A 20,518-nucleotide genomic window follows, 5' to 3' on the forward strand; every position below is an offset into this window, starting at 1 on the left:
GTTGATCGCAGGAGAGAAAACCATGAGAGACAAAGGGAAAGATGAATGGGGCATGAATGATTTAAAATCACGTCACCGCACAGAGTAAGTGGCAAGAAATATCGTCTGTACCCACTTCATGCTCCTTAATTTACTATTGTTGAGTGTGGTGATATTAGTTATTTCACTCACAATATAAGATAATGAAGATTTCTCACTACATGGTTCCCCCTCTCTCTGCCTTGATCCCTCCACCCTCTCACACACACGGACACAATATTGCATAGTGTTTTCACCCACCTCCGGGGATTTTTTTAAGCCCTTAATTCATGCTGGCTGTATCAATCATTAGCTATTGCATTAAATCTTTATAGAGGTATGTGTGTATTTGTGTAGGATTATGTCATTGTTATACATTGCCTCTATTACATCTGTAACCACTGCAGAATGTATGATAGACATTGTGTATCCATGTTTTATATGTGTGAGCCTACATATTCATTTTAGTCACTTGTCTCTGGGAATGTGTGTGTGTGTGTGTGTGTGTGTGTGTGTGTGTGTGTGTGTGTGTGTGTGTGTGTGTGTGTGTGTGTGTGTGTGTGTGTGTGAGAGAGAAAGTATGAATGATGTCCCCTTTCCTCCCTGCCTGTTCCAGACCATTTATTGAACATCTGTACAGTCTGTCGCTTTCACTATGTCATAGCTCTTAATCACACACACATAGCCACACACACACACATGCACGCATGCTCACACACACACACACACAGATTAGCACAGACCCACGTAGGTGCACACACCAGAGTGCATGACTGCTAAAACAAATACTCATTAGCCTCAAATTAAAAGCCTCTCAAGGATAATCACTAAAGTGACAAAATCTGCACAAGCACCCATCTCTGCCCGACTTCCTTACACATGCACGCACACACACACACACACACACACACACACACACACACACACATACACACACACACACAAGAGGCAAATATTTAGGCTTTCGACATACTTTCTCAAGGATAATGACCAAGTTGACATGCGCTTTTGTATGAATATACAAAAACAGCAAATCATAACATACACGCATATACAAAAATAAGCGCTGATGATGGCATTCTCTCGCCATTATCCTCGGAGCAGTATAAAAGTGATTAAATCATAATTTATTTCACAGCCTCACACTCATCATCAATAACTGTCCCTGTGAAGAAAGTGCTTCCCAGATAAAGACAATATCAAATATACTCTGTGAACATAGGTGTACACACACACACACACACACACACACACACACATACACACCAGTGACATGAGGCATGAAGACAGCTAGCTATCTTATTTTGCAGAAAGTCACATTAGCATCTCTTTGCGTGCAAACTGCAGTGCACTGTAGAGCTCACTGATTTTAATGCATAGAAGGAAAAAGTTGCCAGTGCTGTGCTGACTCACTAACTGTAGCTCTAAACATCCTCTGGCATTAACATCAGCACAAAAACTGTGTGCCAGGAGCTTCATGGCATTGGATTCGATGGCCAAGCAACCTCTACAGGTGTAATATGTAGGTGGCTCAGGACTTTCGTCCATATAGTTTAGCTTAAAAACTGATTATAGTTTTGCAGCGGCAAGCACAGCTAGTGTGCTGGAGCAGAAATCATCTCTGTCATCTCCTGAAACTTTTTAACTTGATTTTAAAAACTCAAAGAAATTCAGGGGGGAAAAAAGCAACAAATGATTAGTAAAGGTGATATTAAAGGCAGGGCTAAAGGATAAATAAAATCAGAGATAAAACAAAGAAGAGGCAGACAAAAACTGCTTGTTGCATTGTATGTATTGTATTATGTGTAAGAGCTGTAGGTAATTATTCTAGGAAGTTCTCGGCCATGTTTTGCTAGTTCTTTCCTCATATTTTTTTCAAATATTTTGGATGCATTCTGAAAAGTTTGACAAACTAAAGGTGAGAAGGAAATGACAATAGCAAGATGCATACAGTGAGAAGGATGACTAATTCCTCTTTTTTTCTCCTCTCCTTTCAAGCCTCCGTTGGATAATAGATGAAATGGTGCAGAGAGAGGGGAGTGTGGGAGGGAAGCAGATTGTTAATTAAAAGCTGAGACAGCGGTGTTTCCCTTCCTGCAACTGAAAGAATTCAACCTCTAAACAGAATGGAGTTAATTACCGACTGCAAGGGTTTCATTTGGATATGTGCTGGACACACTTGACATTGAATTTATCATCACAGCTTGCACCCTGCATCTTTTCGTAACAACTGCACAGGGGACAATCGGATGCAAGCAACATAACACACACACAAAAATGCAAGCAAAACTAAATGCATTTCCACAGACAGTTGCGTGGATTCATTCTTTACTCATGGCCACGGGTTGATACCTATACACAAAACAGGTATTCAGGAGCACAATACTACACCTCACAGCTGCACCCAGAAATGTGAAAAACACAGGCGCACACATACACTCAAGGAATTAGGATTCAGTCGCATTCAATTCCACAGCGAAGGCTCAATAATCAGGTTATTAGCGATAAACGGAGAGCTCGGCGTGTTGGTGCTCGGTGGATAAAGAGCTCATAATTCAATTAGCCCGTTGTAGATGAACGTGCTACAACTGGCAAATTATGTAACAAACTGACTATTACAGTGACACAATACAGCTGTTATCTGGAGTGAATGAAGAGATTTTCTTACTGTTTCCACATTAGCATGCACAGCATGTGATCATATGTCACTAAACAATTAATTACACAGTTTACACACAATCAGCCAAATTATGAGGCTTTGAATGTAAGAAGAGAACAGCTGAAAGTTAAAATTGATTGAACAGCTTTTCACACTTTGATTTCTCTAAATATAGCACTAATTCAGACTTAATCCAATAACGATGAACATTATTGACATAACAAATGCCAGTAAATAATGTGTTTACTGCTTTGTTTATTCAGAGGATAATGAGTGTCTAATGCTCTCAGCCACAGTTTCTTTCCTTGGGAAACAGCAGCAGGCTGTCTGCTTGATTTGCTGTGGAGGAAACCGGTGCAGATTTTGAAGACTACACAATACACAAAGACCATTTCGCATATTAGGAGCTTTCCACCACACAATGACAATGAGCAGAAACATATTTTTAAGACTTTTTTTTGTCATTTTTTTTCTGAACTTTTTTTTTTTTTTTTTTGCATTTATGGTTCCAACTCGAAACAAGTCCTCTCTTAGCTGTGTCCTGATGTGCAGGGTTTTGGATATTAAATCTTCCTTGCAAGCGACCTTTTTTTTTTTTTTTTTTTTTTGATTTAGCAAGTTTAGCTTTCAACTTGACATTCTGGGAGTGATTTAAAAAGAAGCTGTTGATGTATCTCCCGGCCTAACCTCGCAGCTTTCCTTTCAGCTGAGAAGCAAAAGGTGCGCACTAATATCTGACGTTCACTTTTAACAAGCTGTGTATTTTTTTTTTTCTTTCTGCAGCATCAAGAATGGGAAGCATTTGGCAGCGACACTGACAGAAGTGTGCGTGTGCGTGTGTGTGTGTGTGTGCACGCATATTTCTGGCTTAAACATGACTGGGTAATAAAGTGAAACAAAGGCAGTACAGTCTGAGTCTCTTCCTGTAATAATTATTCCATTACACTATAGTTGCATTATCCTCCAAGCATCCCGCATGTGTGTCCTCATAATCTTGTGAGGCACACATGCCCTATCAACTGTTACTATTAGAACAGGATTAAATATGCTTCGATCAAATATGAGGCTCTGTGTGGTCTATAAATCCACAAAGGAAGAAATTAATTTCTTTCTCCAGCTTGGTATTTCTTTGATAAATCCTGTCCCTCGACTCTCCCTACAGTACATAAACACTAGCCAGTGGATTGTTACTATGGAGAATACTTAGACAAATACTGTATATACACACACCGACACACGTACGCACACTCTCTCTCTCTCTCTCTCTCTCTCTCTCTCTCTCTCTCTCTCTCCAAACCTCATTAACACACTTTAAAATTAAAAGTTGCCCTCTGCTTCTCCAGGCTTTGTTCATGACTGGGGGGGGCACTGCGATACAGGCCTTTGAAGTCAGTCATATTTGTGTGTGTCAGTGCATATGCAGCTGGCTTTTCAGACATGCTTGTGCGAGTTCTCTTCCCAACAAGCATTTGCTTTTATATATTTTTTGTGCTGCTTTTTTCCTCTTTTGTGCGGTGCACTAAATATTGTGTTCTAAACAATGTGTTTCTTTTTTTTTTTTTTTTTTCAGGCTCAGAGCTGAATGTCCTCCGCAGGCTTGCTAATGAATCATTGACAACCCACAAAACGCTGTCCAAAGAAAATGTGCATCCTCCCATTAAAATACGCCTTAAAGGATACAGGTCTTAGAGCCTCAAATGGGCTTGAAAATTTAGAGCAGCCCTAACTCGAACCTAAAAAGATGCTGCTCAGACCTGAAACAAGCCTCAGGTGGGAAAGATTTTCGAAGCTTGCAACAGATTCAAGTCTGAAGTCGCTTACGATTTGATAATAATGAAACATTGGTTGGAGCGGGTGAGGGACAGAGTTCCTTCGGTTGCCAGAAAAAAAAAAAAGTACTTTTGGTCAACTTTTGATTAGCATAGCATGAATACACACTAGAAATTACAACCACACACCAACATTGGGAACATTGCTCATTATGTTCGAGTTCCCACTGTATAAATGAAGCTACCAGTTTGCATCAGTGGGTGGATATTGAATATTTGCTAGATGGTGAGCACAAACTGCTTCGGGTGACGCTCAGGCAAAATACAATAATTTGTGGTATCTATCTAAAAACCTCATTTACGATCTAGTCTCAGTATATTATAGCAGAATTTAATAATATAGTTGCTGGAGTTATCTTTCAGTCTGCATCTATATTGTGTTATTATAATCCTAGACACTGCAAAAATCATCCTTTTCTTTAGTCTGCGGTTGTGTTCGTAGTCCTCGAGCGAAGAATGGAAAACGCATGGGAGAAAAAAAACCCTCTATTTGCTATCCATGGGTAGTATGTGAACAGTAGGAGCTGCTAAAAGCAAACCAGAGCTTTAGTCATTTAAACTCAATCAAATAATGATTAAATTAATTATTACTTAATTAATTATTATGTCTTTTTGACTGAAGATTTAGACTATCGGTCACCGGCCACTTCATTGCTTGCTCCTACCATGTTGGACCCCCTTTTGCTTTTGGACCTGCTTCATTTCTTCATGGCATAGATTCAACAAGATACTGGAAACATTGTTCAGAGATTTTGGTCCATATTGACATGATACCATCACACAGCTGCTGGAGATGTGATGGCTGCACATCCGTGATGCAAATCCCCCATTCCACCGCATCCCAAAGGTGCTCTCTACTGGATTGAGATTTGTTGACTGTAGCGACCTTTTGAGTACAGTGAACTCATTGTCATGTTCAGGCAACAAGTTTGCCATAAAACACTACTCAGATAGGCCGAGGCCAAGAAAATATCCCCCACACCATTACACTGCCACCACAATCCTGAACCACCATCCAATTTCTGACCCTAACATTCAAAGAGCACAGCAGAAATTGAGACAAGGTAACGTTTTTACATTCTTCTATTGTTCATTTTGGTGAGCCCGTGTGAATTGTAGCCTTGTCATTTCCTGTTCTTAACTGACAGCAGTGGCACCTGGAGAGGGCTGCTGCTGCTGGACCTCATCTGCTTCAAGATTAGATGTGTTGTGCATTTAGAATGCTCTTCTGCAGCCCCTGATTGTAACAAGTGGCTATCTGAGCTACTATTGCCTTCCTATCAGCTTAAAGTCTGCCCATTCTCCTCTGACCTCTGACATCAACAAGACATTCTCGTCTAGAGAACTGCCACTCACTGGATATTTTCTCTTTTTTTGGACCATTCTCTGTAAACCCTAGAGATAGTTGTATGGGAAAATCCCAGTAAATCAGCAGTTTCTGAAATATTCTGACCAGCCCCTCTGGCACGAGCCATGCCAAAGTTACTCAAATCACCTTTCTTCTTCATTCTGATGCTCAATTTCTGCTGCTCATCTCAACCATGTCTACATGCCTGAACACATTCAGTTGCTGTCATTCAATTTTTCTAATTAGATATTTGCAATAAACAGCAGTAGAACACGTATACCTAATAAAGTGTATAGAGAATATTGTATTGTACAATACTTCATGTCTTTATTGTATTGTATTAAGTTCCTTGAGGCGACTGTTGTGATTTGGCACTATATAAATAAAATTGAATTGCACTGAATTGAATTGAATTGTGTTTTTTTGTTCATGAAAACTGCATCTTTAAAATTCTGCATTACATGTATAAAAGCCTCACTATAGACAAAAGCTGAAAATTAGCAATACAATAGCTATAAGCTTTCTGTGCAGCACATTTATTTTACTAATATATTTAAAATGTATTTAAAATATATTTAAATATATTTAAAATAAAATGTAATAAACTGTTAAACACACCAAAACATAGTTTTATGCAGACGGGAATTCAAAAAAACATTCTGGCAACAACTGTCCCTCCTCCTGTAGGCAACCAAATACAGGCTACTGCTACTGAGTTTGGACCGAACTCCCTGACCTGCAGACCACCTACCACAGGTGGAGTCAGACCAAAGCCAGAAAGATACTGAACGAGCCCAGCCATCCCCACTATGGACTCTTCTCTCTGTTAAGGTCAGGGAAGCACTTTCACTCCCTGAAGGCAGAGTGAAAAGAAAGAAGGTCCTGAGGAGGACCTTCTGTCCGCATATATATATATATATATATATATATATATATATATATATATATATATATATATATATATTAGTGTATATATTTTGTAAAGTTTTTAGTGTATTATTCTATTTATATCTTTCATTTGATTTGATTTGATGATAATGTAGTAAATCACAGTTGCAATAATATAAAACTTGGAAAACTGTACATTAATAAACAATTAAGATACCCTTAACATAAGTGTGTATAACTAAACTGAAAGTATCTGTGGATCTGTTTGCATATCGTGCAAACAGATCCACAGAGGACGCCATCGCTGTAGCTCTCCACTCTGTGTTGAGCCACTTGGAGCAGCAGCAGAGCTACGCTCGCATGCTCTTTGTGGATTACAGCTCAGCGTTCAACACAATCATCCCGGACATTCTCACCACCAAACTGCACACCCTGGGCCTCCCCCCTCTCACATGTTCCTGGATCAAGGACTTCTTAACCAACCGGCCCCAGACTGTGAGACTTGGCCCCCATCTCTCCTCCACCCGCACACTGAGCACTGGCTCCCCACAGGGCTGTGTGCTGAGCCCCCTCCTGTACTGCCTCTACACCCATGACTGGCCCACAATAACAACCTCATCGTCACATTTGCTGACGACACCACAGTGGTCAGACTCATCTCGAAGGGAGACGAGGCAGCTTACAGAGAGGAGGTCTTGAAGTTGACAGCCTGGTGTTCAGAGAACAACCTGGTACTGAACACCATGAAAACCAAAGAGATCATCATCGACTTCAGGAAGCACAGGACTGACCCAGCTCCCCTCTACATCAACGGCGAGCATGTGGAGAGGGTCCACACCTTCAGGTTTCTTGGTGTCCTCATCTCTGCTGATCTCTCTTGGTCAGATAACATCACAGCTGTTATCAAGAAGGCCCAGCAGCGACTTCACTTCCTGAGGGTCCTCAGGAAGAACAACTTGGACTCAAACCTGCTGCTGACCTTCTACCGCTCATCCATTGAGAGCCTGCTGACGTACTGTATCACAGTATGGTACGGCAGCTGCACTGAGGCAGACAGGGTCAGGCTTCAGAGGGTAGTCAAGACAGCACAAAGAATCGTTGGCTGCCCTCTCCCCTCCCTGATGGACATCTACACCTCCCGCTGCATCAGCAGAGCCAGGAACATCATCAAGGACAGCTCACACCCTGGCTTTGACCTGTTTGACCTGCTGCCCTCTGGCAGGCGCTACAGGTGCATCAAAGCCAGAACAAACAGACTCAAGAACAGTTTCTTCGCCAGAGCAATCACCACCCTGAACTCTCACACTCACCCACTGTAACTGTGCAACACCCACATCTCTGTGCAATATTATATTATTCATACTGAACAATATCTAACATTCCTATATTGTGTAATATCCAGTATTCATTCACTAGTGCAATATTCATTCACCAAGTGCAATATTCATCATCTTCATTATTATATGTATACACATATTTACTTTTCTTACAATGTACAGATGCACCAATGTATGTATATATTTTTATACATTCTATTTTTTGTATATTTTACACATTGTCTATTTCTGTATATCTCTTGATTATATTGATTATACTAGATTATAATATTTTTATTTTAGAGAGTTTGATTTTCTGTTACATGGCACTGAACAGGAGTGGCCCTCCAATCTCATTGTACATCCTGTATAATGACAATAAAGGCATTCTATTCTATTCTATTCTATTCATAAATGTTAAAAAATTGTCAGCTTACATATTTACTGTGTTTTGCAGGGTAATGTATTTGTTTGTTGGTGGTACAATAAGCACATAAGGACATTTATGCATTACTCCCAATTTTGAGGGCAAGCAGTACAGTTATTCTTTATACACCTTCTGTATGTCAAGGAAAACAGACTGCGCCTTGTAAAGTAAATCTTGGCCTTTTAACATCTAACTTTCCACACTGGCACATTGTGTGTGCACGTGCGTGCATGCGTGCACCTGTGCGTGCGTGTGTGTGTCAGGTTTGTCATCACCACAGGAGTCAGGCAGTCTAGCTGAAGTCAGCACTTGCTCGGGTCTAATGTGAAGACAGGTGGACACCTAATGCACGGAGCTCTGTGCATGCGTCAGATGAGAGTGCATCACAGGCAAAAATGGAACCTCTTTAAATGTAAAAGTGAAAAAGTATTTCCATTAAAGAGCCACATAACAGCAAATGTAAAGCTCTTCAGAAAATGTAAAAAAATTGGGGGTTAATAAACAATCTGAAGAAAAACAGAAACCATAGAAGTGGCATATTCATCTTTTTTTTCACTTATTGGCTATAAATGGAACCTCAAAAAAATACTGGAAGTAGCAGTGTAGTGACAATTCACATGAGACCCCAGTCACAGTTATCTTTGGATCGTCTTGTGCATAAAGTGCACATGTTTGAGCTTTTACATTTTTTTGCTTTTCCACACAATCTGGTACAACATGCGTCAACCCACTTGAAAAGGAAACCCAAGTGAACCTATCTGAACTCACATTTCCCATTTCCAAATCTGTACAAGCCTGAACCTAACAGCACTCGTATCATGCTGGCTTTTGTTTATATGCTGACTAATAAGCACTTTTCGTACTTTATTCTTCGATATCAGCAAGCCCACCAGCCTTGAACTAGTTACTCTGAGTACTGCCATGAAAGCTGACAAGTGCAACTGGAGACTACTTTTGTGAGGCAGGAGACAAGTCAGTCTCAATGTCTCCACTGAGTCATCTGACCTTCCACCGCCAGTCGCACATCACCAATACTTCTAATCAATCAGACTAATCCCAGTGGCTTCTGATGGGTGGTGGGAGACTGAGGACGGACTCGGAAGTGGGCCAGACAAGAGGGAATAGATGGCGAAGATCTCAAACGAAGAGACGGGATGAGGGATTGCAGGGTGACAGGCAGGATGGACTGAGAAAGGAGAAGATAAGGAGAAGAGAAGAAAAGAGGATTCAGATGGTGGGAAGGAGGAAATGGAAAAGGATGGAAAGATGAAAAGATGCAGAGTATAAGGCGAGGGAGGAGGGAGATAAGAAAGGGATGATTGGATGCCAGACTGCAGATAAAAATCACAAGGTCAACGTTAAGCTCAGAAATCACAAAGAGAGAACATGCCCACTTCTGTCTGATACTCTCTGTATGACTTCTGAGTGTTGATCTCTCTTCCTTCAACTCTACTGTTGCAACATCTCTCTGTGCCTCAGAAATTTGCCCCCACCCCCAACTCCTACACGCACACACTATCTGACAGTAATCAGACATCCAATTACAGCAGTGCCCCCAGAGTAGGGCTGTGTGCGTGCATTTGACTGTGTGTGTGTGTGTGTGTGTGTGTGTGTGTGTGTGTGTGTGAGAATACATGTGTTTATGTGTTTGCTTCTTTGCTGTTATTTTCTTTTTTTCTTTCTGAACACACACTGATACAGCATCAGATGCCTGCTGATGCCTGATACTCCCCAGCCCGGGATGTCCCTCTAGCTCATGTCTTATCTGAGGATGAAGGATCTTTCATGTAAACACACACACGCGCACACACGCACACAAAAAAAAATATATGTCAAAAGATTCTGTGTCTTACAAACATGTAGAAGGATACAGACAAGAAATACACGAAAAAGCCTCAAATATTTAAATTGACCAGCCACTTTATTAAGAACACTTCTGAAATGTAAGGCAATCAAACACAACAGTTAGAATTTCAGCTTTTACAGTGTTTCTACATTTCCAGTTGTTCAAAAATGTGATAATTCTACTCATTTTTGTATCAATGAGGTCTTAGCTGGCAGTGTGCTGGACTATTTGGGCCCTGTGAACAAAATATAGGGGATTTTTTTTTATTGTTGTTGTTGATGTTTTGAATGTACACTTGTGCTTGTAAACATTATAACATCCCACTTTGAACAATTTTCCTCATGACTTGAAGCCATCGTTTCACTGACGACAAAAAGAAGTCAGGTGGAAAGTCATGCTTGCATTGGTTATACCAAGCTTCAGGACACATGGGCTTTTCCATGAGCAGTGATTTGCCTGCTCTGTGCAGAACACATGCTGGTGACTCACCAGCGAGTTCAAAATTACCATGTTCAAAATAGGAATATTCTTGTTTACATTGTGGGTTTCTTTTTTTTTTTTTTGCATATTCTAGAAGAATATGCAAATAATATGCTAAGAAATATATTTGCGTTGTGGATTGCAGATTTTTCAGTGGCAGAGTAATTTTTTTTAGTTCAAAAAGCAGATGAGATACCCCCAAAGACAATTTATGTATTGTAAAGTTAATGGAAGGTTTGATACAACAGATGAATTTTGGTGAGAGCCCAACTGCTTTTTTTGTTTTAATTTCTGCTACATGTTAGAGCAAATGGGCAGCACTACAGAAGAAACTATCTCATCTTGCTAAAGGAACAAAGTAACTAGTACTTTGCATCATCTGATGCCACGGAGGGGAAGCAGGCCAGTTGGCTCTCATATTAACCCTGCTCTCTGATATTTGCTAAAGAATAGACCGTAGACTGTGTTATGATATTTCTGAATTCTTAAAGTACTTACTCCCATTCTCTGGACCAAATTCTTTGTACAAACAGGCATGATTCAGTCACGGAAAGCACTTCATGGACTCAGGAACACATGCAGAAATAACTGTCTGTGAACATGAATGAGACTAATTGGTAATCCATGTGTTACATTTGAAGGCCAGTGTTCCCATAGGTGAACAAAGTGTGTTAAATTATGTAATTTGTGTTGAGCGGTTTGCAGAACTGTTATTCAGAATGATATCTGAGTGAGACAAATGGAAGTGTGCTTAGAGTCATGTTGCTGATACATGAGCTTCATGTTTTCAGAATTGTGTGCATAGCTCTACTGTGTGTGTGTGTGTGTGTGTGTGTGTGTATGTGTGTGTGTGTGTAAGGGAGTGGGGTAAAGATGGGTGCTTGTGCAGATTTTCTAGCAGATCCCCAGTTATCATAGTCTTTACTTCATATTTTTCATGATTTTTGCATAATTCCAAAAACACCCACATGAGGTTGAAAAGACATACTGTAATTTACTTTTCTGAACACTTATTTTGTCTGTTGGTGTGCATGATCTAAAAGTATTGTGTGGAGGGGCTCAGAGATAAAACAATTATAATGTGCTTTTTTGGTTTTGCCACGATAAAGTAATAAATAAATAATAAATGTGTGTTAGCAATTATGAAGAAAAAACTCAGGCTTGTACTTTTCATGTTGGACCACACTGATTGTCTGTACAACACAACACATACATTCTATTGCCAAAAGTTATTTGCTACTTTGCCTTCACAAACATATGAACTTGAGTGACATCCCATTCTTAATCCATAGGGTTCAATATGACTTCAGCCCACCCTTTGCAGCCATCACAGCTTCAGGTCTTCTTTGAAGGCTTTCCACAAGGTTTAGGAGTTTATTTATGAGAATTTTTGACCATTCTTCCAGAAGCACATTTATGAGGTCAGACACTGATGTTGGACGAGAAGGCCTGGCTCACAGTGTCCACTCCAATGCATCCCAAACTTGTTCTGTTGGTTTGAGGTCAGGACTCTGTGCAGGCCAGTCAAGTTCTACCATACCAAACTTGCTCATCCATGTCTTTATGGACCTTGCCTTGTGCACTGGTGTGCAGTCATGCTGGAACAGGAAGGGGCCATCCCCAAAAATTGGGAACAGGAAATTGTCTTGCCAAAATGTCTTTTTATGCTGAAGCATTAAGAGTTCCTTTCACTGGAGCCCAACACTATAATCCCTCTCCACCAAACTTTACACTTCGCACAATGCAGTCAAACAAGTACTGTTCTCCTGGCAACAGACAAACCCAGACTCATCCATTAATGGAGAAGCCAGTCAGAGAAGCATGATTCGTCACTCCAGAGAACACATACTCACTTCTCTTGAGTCCAGTGACAGCATGCTTTACACCACTGCATCTGACGCCCTGGCAGACCAATCCCCAGCTATCGAGGATGGCAAATGGTGCATGAAGCATCATCTCTCTAGTGAGGAAGGAGCCTAAGCTAGTGCATGAGGTTGTGAGATACTGTCTAGATCAGGGGTGCCCACACTTTTTCAGCTTGCGAGCTACTAGCAAAGCTAGCGTGGTTAAATGCGCATGCGTAGGGTGGTAACGAAACAGATGGATGATAGTTTATCATCCATCTTCTACTTCTTTTAATGCCGTGCGATCTACGTTTTTTTCCCAACTCCACTGGGGGTTCCGTGCGATCTACCTGCACTCCTCTTGCGATCGACGTATTGGGCACCCCTGGACTAGATATAGTCAGGCTCACCATAATGCATAGCCTGGGCTCTGGAACCGGTCTTCTGGAGAGGGGGTGGACTCTGTTCCAGTCTGGAGTTTCTCTCATTAAGAAGCTGCGGGCTGGGGTGTTTATCCTTGTATCCCTTCAGCTTGCTGCCTGTAAGTTGGAGATTTTACCAGTAGATAAGTGAGTTGTTTCTCTGTGCCTTCTGGCCAGGAAATGGGTCCTGACTCTCTTAATGATAGTTCAGAGTACCCAGCCTTCTTGGAGTTGGTGGGCGGGGTGCTTGAAGGTGCTCCATCCAGTGAGTCCATTGTAATACTGAGAGACTTCGAAGTTCAAGTGGGCAACAACAGTGAGACCTGGAGTGGTGTGATTAGGCGGACCCGCCTGCCTAATTTAAACCCAAGTTGTGTTCTGTTATTGGACTTCTGTGCAAACCACAGCTTGTCCATAACAAACACTAGGTTTGAACATAAGAATGTCCATAAGTGCACATAGCACAGGATACCCTAGGTTGCAGGTTAATGGTAGATTTTGTAATCGTATCATCAGATCTGGAGCCATACGTTCCGGAGACTCGGGTGAAGAGAGGAGTTGAGCTGACAACTGATCACCACCTGGTGGTGAGTTGGCTCAGGTGGTGGGGGAAGATGCTGGACAGACCTAGTGAGCCTAAACATAGAGTGAGGGTGCACTGGAAACACCTGGCAGAGGCCCCAGTGTGTAAGATCTTCAACTCCCACCTCCAGCAGAATTTCAACAGCATCCTGAGAGAGGCTGAGGACATTGAGTGCGAATGGACCATGTTCTGCACCTCCATTGTTGAGGCTGCTGCACGGAGCTGTAGCTGCAAGATGGTTGGCAACTGTCACGGTGGTAATCCCCAAACCAGGTGGTGGTCACTGGAGGTGAAGGGAGCCCTGAAGCTGAAAAAGCAGTACTTATTGCACTTCAGTAGCCTGTGGGATTTCGGACGCAGCTGACAGGTACCAGCACACCAAATGGGACACAGCTCAGGCAGTGGATGAAGCAAAAATTTGGTTGTGGGAGGGGTTTGGTGAGGCCATAGAAAAAGACTTTCAGACTGACTCGAAGTCATTCTGGCAAACTGTCAGGCAACTCAGGAGGGGAAAGTAGTGCTCTACTCACATGGTGAGGAACTCCTCGGTGGCAGGGTCCCTGAGATGGATGAGATTCACCTTGAGTTCCTGAAGGCTCTGGATTTTGCAGGACCGTTTTGGTTAACGTGCCTCTGCAATATTACATGGAGATCTGGGGCTGTGCCTCTGAACTGGCAGACTGGGGTTGCTGGTTTCTATCTTCAAGAAGGGGGACCATAGAGTCTGCTCCAACTAAAAGGGATCACACTCCTCAGCCTCCTGGGGAAGGTCTATGTAAGGATGCTTGAAAAGAGAGTTCGTCCGATAGCCAAACCTCAGATACAGGAGGAACAATGTGGTTTTCGTCCTGGTTGCGGAACATTGGACCAACTGTTTAGCCTCTCGAGGATATCTGAGTGTGCATGGGAGTTTACCCATCCAGTCTACATGTGTTTTGTGGATCTGGAGAAGGCGTATCCGGTGCTGCAAGAGTATGGGATGTCTAGCCTGTTGTTATGGCCCATTCAGTCTCTGTACAACTGCAGCAAGAGCTTGGTCCAAATTGCCAACAATAAGTCGCACTCATTTCTGGTGGGTGTTGGACTCCACCAGTGAAAGAAGAGGGGAGATTGAGGTCACAGTGGTAGTGATGCAGAGGCTGTACATTGTGATGAAGAGAGAGAGATGAGCGTAAAAGCAAAGCTATTGTTTACCAGTCGATCTACATTTCTACCCTCACCTATGGTCACAAGTTTTGGGTAGTGACCAAAACAACAAGATACAAGGTGCAGAAATGAGCTCTCTCCGTAGGATGGCTGGCCTCTCCCTTAGAGATAAGGTGAAGGGTGCAGTCATCCGAGAGGGGCTCAGAGTAGAGCTGCTACTCCTTCACAAGGAGTCAGTTGAGGTGGTTCAGGCATCTGAATAGCATACCTCCTGGGCAACTCTTAGATGAAGTTTCTGGGTATGTCCTAATGGGAGGAGGCCCCGGAATAGACCCAGGACATGCCGGAAAGATTATGTCTCAGCTGGCCTAAGAACATCTTGGTGTTCCTGCAGATAAGCTGGAGGAGGTGGCTGAGGAGAGAGCAGTCTGGGTGTCTTGCAGGCATATTATGATTCTAACAGTTCCCACAAACCCCTGTTGTTCAAGGATATAACACAAGAATGCCAAAAACCTAAATCACAGCTCCTGCTTTTAGTGCATGAATTTATCACTCTGCCAAATCAAAGGAATGAGTCACCCAGCAGCGCACAAACAGACAAGCATGTTAGCATTCTAATGGAGTCATTCGTAAGTGACAATTATAGTGTTAGACAAAATACACAATCACACATACATTAAATATTCAATAGCAACTTCATTGATACATCAGCACAGCACAACACACACAACCCATCAGGCAGCCCACAGAAACTTCAGCCAGTAATTTGTTCCTGTTAGAATCTGCCAGAGAACAGAATATATGGACAGCATTATGGCATTTGAATAGCAATGACCACACTGGCTTATTGCTGTAGATAGCATCCGCATGGGAAAACATGACACACGAATGGTGATGAAAAGAAAAAAACCTGGCAGTCCATGAATACACGATCGGCTGTGCATATGCCCGTGTCTGTCTATGTGCAACTCTGTATGCGTTCAATGTCTCATGCAACAGCCTCTCACACCTGACACTGGCAAAGACGACTAATGTACGCTAGTCTGCTTCGCTCCAGTCAGATGTGTGGGATGCAGTTGTATGAAAAATGTATGAAATATCACACAGCTGATAAATTCTGAAGGGAAAATGAGAAAATACAACTTCTGCTGTAAATGTTTAAAAAAAAAAAGCCCTACCTAAACCTTAAATGCTCGATACATTAAACAGCCCTTTAATTGGATGAAACCTCAAGGTCTCTATGATAAACCTTCCTTTTTTGGAGCAAAACTTGCAGAATTCTATTAAAAAATCTGACTGATACAGTGAATATAATTCCTCAAGAGAAACTTATGACAATAAAAAAAAAGTGACATTGGGTAGATGGGGTGTTTTTAGCTATAATTCTCATGGACTATAATTTGCTTTAAGGTGGCTAGATCAATGTGTCTCCAAATGTAATTATATTAAGGCTAAGGCTCTTTGAGAAGTACATTAACTTTAGATTAATTATTACATTACAATACATTTAAACACCTTTAATATAATCTTAATAGTATCTTTAGATATCAACCTCCTCAGCGTTCTATGAATCTCATTCAGTGCATTTCTGTTGTCTTCATAGGTGCAGTAATAGAAAGAATGGTTTACTCATTGGGCAGGTGCTGTGAATGCAGTATTACTTTGGCCAACAAAGTCCCATGCATAGATTTCACCAGATCAATATGACTTGTACATGAACTATTCTTCAGGTATTGATGCATTCTTTGTTGGCCTGGGACACAGTGCTCACTGCCAAAAGCTTAAGTGACAAGGTGAAATAAATAAATAAATAAAGCAGGGCTACACAGGGGTACGAGTCAAAGGGCTCTATTTTCATGACAGAGCACAGAAAGGCTTTGCACTGGTAAAATGACATTTTTGACAGACACATGGGGGGTTTTAATCCCAACTGCAAGTATTTGATATTTTGACGATTTTTTTTTTTCCCCCTGAACTTCAATTCACTTTAGTAGGCATAACGGTTCAGTAGGGGTGTGATAGTGGTGAAAATGCAGCAGAGCAATTTTTGCTCTCCAGGATTATGGTGATTTGAGGTTATGCTGCATACCTATTCAGACCATTTCACAAGTACACAGAGCAAAGAGGAATGAAATGCATTTTTCTGAACCCAAACCCACTGCCAAATGCACCACAATTTTCTTTTGTGTGAAAAAATGGAGCCTATATGATTTATTGTTTTTCACCTTGTCTTCCCATTATACTAAAAACACATATTTGATCCCATTAGATCAACTTGCTACTCAGGTATTTGTTCACATGACATGCCTACTGCTCCTTTGACATCCTCTCTGTCTCTCATCATTATTCCTTTCTCTTCCTTACATTGCTCCTTTATTCACTTCCATCCCATTGCTTTCTCCTTCCTCTCTACGCCAAGGGGAGGCATCAGCAGCATGGTGTTTGCCTCCCTTCTATCTATTCTCTTCTATCCATGCCTCCATCTTTTTCACCTTTTCACGCTGTGCATCCATAACCTCACTCAAGCCTCCCACCACATGCATCATCCCTCCTTCTCTCCATGTTGCCAGCTAGTCTGTTTGTACAAGATCGTGTGTTTTCTATCCATCTATACGCTGACTTTATCTTTCAACTCTTTACTCTCAGCAGCGGGCTTTGTTGTGCACATCCTGTCTATTCTGACCTGACTCTGTGCTCCCAGCGGGCAATATGAGTGTCATGTGGCTTGTCTTTACTCCAAGTCAATTATAATTCCCACTACAAAATACAACAGCAGGTGAGAGATAGATAGACAAATTGACACGGTCTGGTTTATCCATCTTATCATGGCCTTTCTATCACTAGAACAAGCAATCAGAGCAAACACTTTCAAACAAGCTGTCCATGAATCTAAAAATGAGACAGCAGGTTGACAATGCAATAACCTAACCATGGCTAAACTTATTAAAACTTTTTATTTTAATGGAAAATGTCTGACTAGAAAGACATAAACTGGTAAAAAAAAAAAAAATTAATTCTAAAAAAATTCTAGACAGCAAATAGACACATGCACACGGATACAGGGACAGAATATATTGAGCCATCTTTTACTGCACTTTGGTTTGTCTGCTCAATGACACGCCACTTGATATGTCTGTGTGAGTGCTCGGTTGCATTGAGTTGTGAAGGACAGCGAGGCCTGTTGAAAAGGGTTAGGGAGACAGAGTCCATTGGCATTTACTCAGCACTTAATAAGGTGAGTGTGTCACAGACAAAAAGGATAGAGGACAGAATCATACTTTGGGTGAATAATCACACATAAACACACACACACACACATACACACACAAACTATCTCCTGCTCCAGTGGATAAACAAAGGTATTTACACAAAAAGATACACAAACATACACACACACAGTTTGAACTGCTGCCAGTCAAGCGTGTTAGCTGGAGAAAAAAGGGGTCAGTGATGGCTTCACAGTTCAGTTAGGAGAGAACTTAACAGGTTGTTTGAACCCTGACTGGAGATTACTCAGGGATCACTGAGGAAGAGAAGAGAAGAGAAGAGAAGAAAAGAGAAGAGAAGAGAAGAGAAGAGAAGAGAAGAGAAGAGAAGAGAAGAGAAGAGAAGAGAAGAGAAGAGAAGAGTTGAGTTACAGGCATTCTCTAGAGATGGAATCAGGACCTCTTTTCATAATTTGAAAAATGGTGTAATGGAAATGAACACTTCAATTATGCAGTTGTAAAACTCACTCCTGTTATTTGAGGATATTGAGCCAACATTTTTAAAAAGGTTTTACCAGCTGGTAGTTCCCTTGGAGACAGGAGAAAAATCTCTAAAAACAATGCTGTACCTGCAGATTTCGAACACATGCACACCTGCACACCAACAACACACGCACACTATTAGATTTCTTACTTGGGGGAGGAACAGGAGATCAATCTGGGTTTCCTCCGGGGTTACTAGAAATCTCTAGGATTGTTCTATCTATCCCTCTCACCACATATATAGATGTTTTCACGCGTGTACCTCCAGCCCCTGGCAGAGCTGTTTGGTAGAAGGCAGATGTCCAATTTCAGACTCAGACTCAGATCAAACATTAAATTGTCTTTAAAACTGCCAGTTACAAATTACAAAGTATGTCTAATGTCCAAATAAATAAAAGTGAGAATAAAGAAGACAGTTTTTCAGAGTATGTGTCATGTATGCCTTGTACACCCCACCCAGACACCACAAAATTGCCAGCAAACTGACAAAACTTCTGCTTTTATAGTGGTAGTCACACTTGCTGATGATGAGTTAATCAAGTGCATTTGATTAGCAGCACTTGGCTGCTACTTAGCCTCTTAAATCCTATAGAAGCAGTAAGAGTTTACTTAGTGTTTCAACAGAATTGCATAGAATCCTTTTCCACATGACTCTATATGGCACACAAATAGCAGCTCAAACCAAAGAAAAATTTAACACAAAACATAGATAAAAGGAGGCAGTGAACTGACTTGTCATTTAGTGCAGTTTATATGTATGTAACTCCACTTTTGTTACTGCGCTAACTCATTTTTACAGTGCTTATGTTCTAAACCTGAGCTGCAATCATCATTACTGATTTTGGGGTCTGTTTAGGCCAGCACTGTTTCACTGGCCAGTAAAAACATCAAAGATTTAAGGGCTATTTCAAAAGTTTATTTGAAAAGAGTTTAGTCTGCTGCATAACTGGCAACCTGTACGATTTGTGAGGAAGAAAGTTTAAGTACTGTGAGTGTTGGGGGTTTAGGTGTTTTCCTTCTGTTTCCATTAAAGACATCTAAAATGATCTGTCTCGCTGCTGGGTGCCCTTTGACCCTGTAATATAGGTAGTGTGAGACTGATCTGCTCCTCTGTGGGTACCCATGCTGTTCAGGTCCAATCAAGTGGCCACATAACACCATTATTTCTGCCTTACCCTCTGCAGGGGTGAGAGTGTCCATCCATCGATTCCATCCTTTCTTTAATCCTATTCTCCAGCTATATTCATCATTTCTTTCTCACTGTCAACCCCCTGCGTTTTCATTCGCTCATCTCTCCTTGTCTGCTTCACTTCTTCTCACTTTGTCCTGCTATTGACTTTGTCCATCATATTCTCTACACCTCCATCTACCGATGTCTCCCCCCATCCTTCTTCCATCCCGATCTCAATATCCCTCCTCTCTTTAGAAACTCTCCATCCATCTACTCCTCCATAAAGGCCCTTGCGGCCAAGGCTCCATAATGAAATCTCAGCAAGCCTTATTGTGTTGATTAAAGCTGTCAGAAAGAAACTAAGAGAGGAAAAATACAGCGGTAACAGGGGAAACCAAGAGCTCAATGGTGCGTTGCAAGTGCCCTTGTTTCAGCTATTGTTTAGCCCCCCCCCCCCCCCCCCTTCTATGTTTTCTCTTTTATTCCCTCCTCTTTTTCAGTTTACATATACACATTAATTCTACTAGTCTCTCACTCTTTCAATCCTTTAGCTTCTCTCCTTCCATCCATGTCACTGTGAGCAGCACCTCTTGAGGTTATGTTTCCCCCAAACTTAATGTAACTCTGTCAAAACACATCTGCCCCACAATCCAACTAAAGAATCTGTGTTTTTGGTCCACAACTCCACTGTAGCAATATGGTTCATTTGTCTTTAAACGAGCTGTAGCATTTAGAAATGCACTGGTAGATCAGCCAGTGACTGTAATCAGCTGGTTTTCAGCTGATGGGCCG

General features: G+C 41.5%; 1 protein-coding gene across 1 annotated transcript in view; it reads right to left on the reverse strand.

Annotated features, from left to right (window-relative positions):
- Positions 1-20,518, reverse strand: part of grm8a (glutamate receptor, metabotropic 8a) — a 266,173-nt gene that overhangs the window by 76,053 nt on the left and 169,602 nt on the right. The gene's annotated exons all lie outside the window — the stretch shown is intronic.

Source organism: Archocentrus centrarchus, chromosome 23 (genome assembly GCF_007364275.1).
Source record: "Archocentrus centrarchus isolate MPI-CPG fArcCen1 chromosome 23, fArcCen1, whole genome shotgun sequence".
NCBI classification, from domain to species: domain Eukaryota; kingdom Metazoa; phylum Chordata; class Actinopteri; order Cichliformes; family Cichlidae; genus Archocentrus; species Archocentrus centrarchus.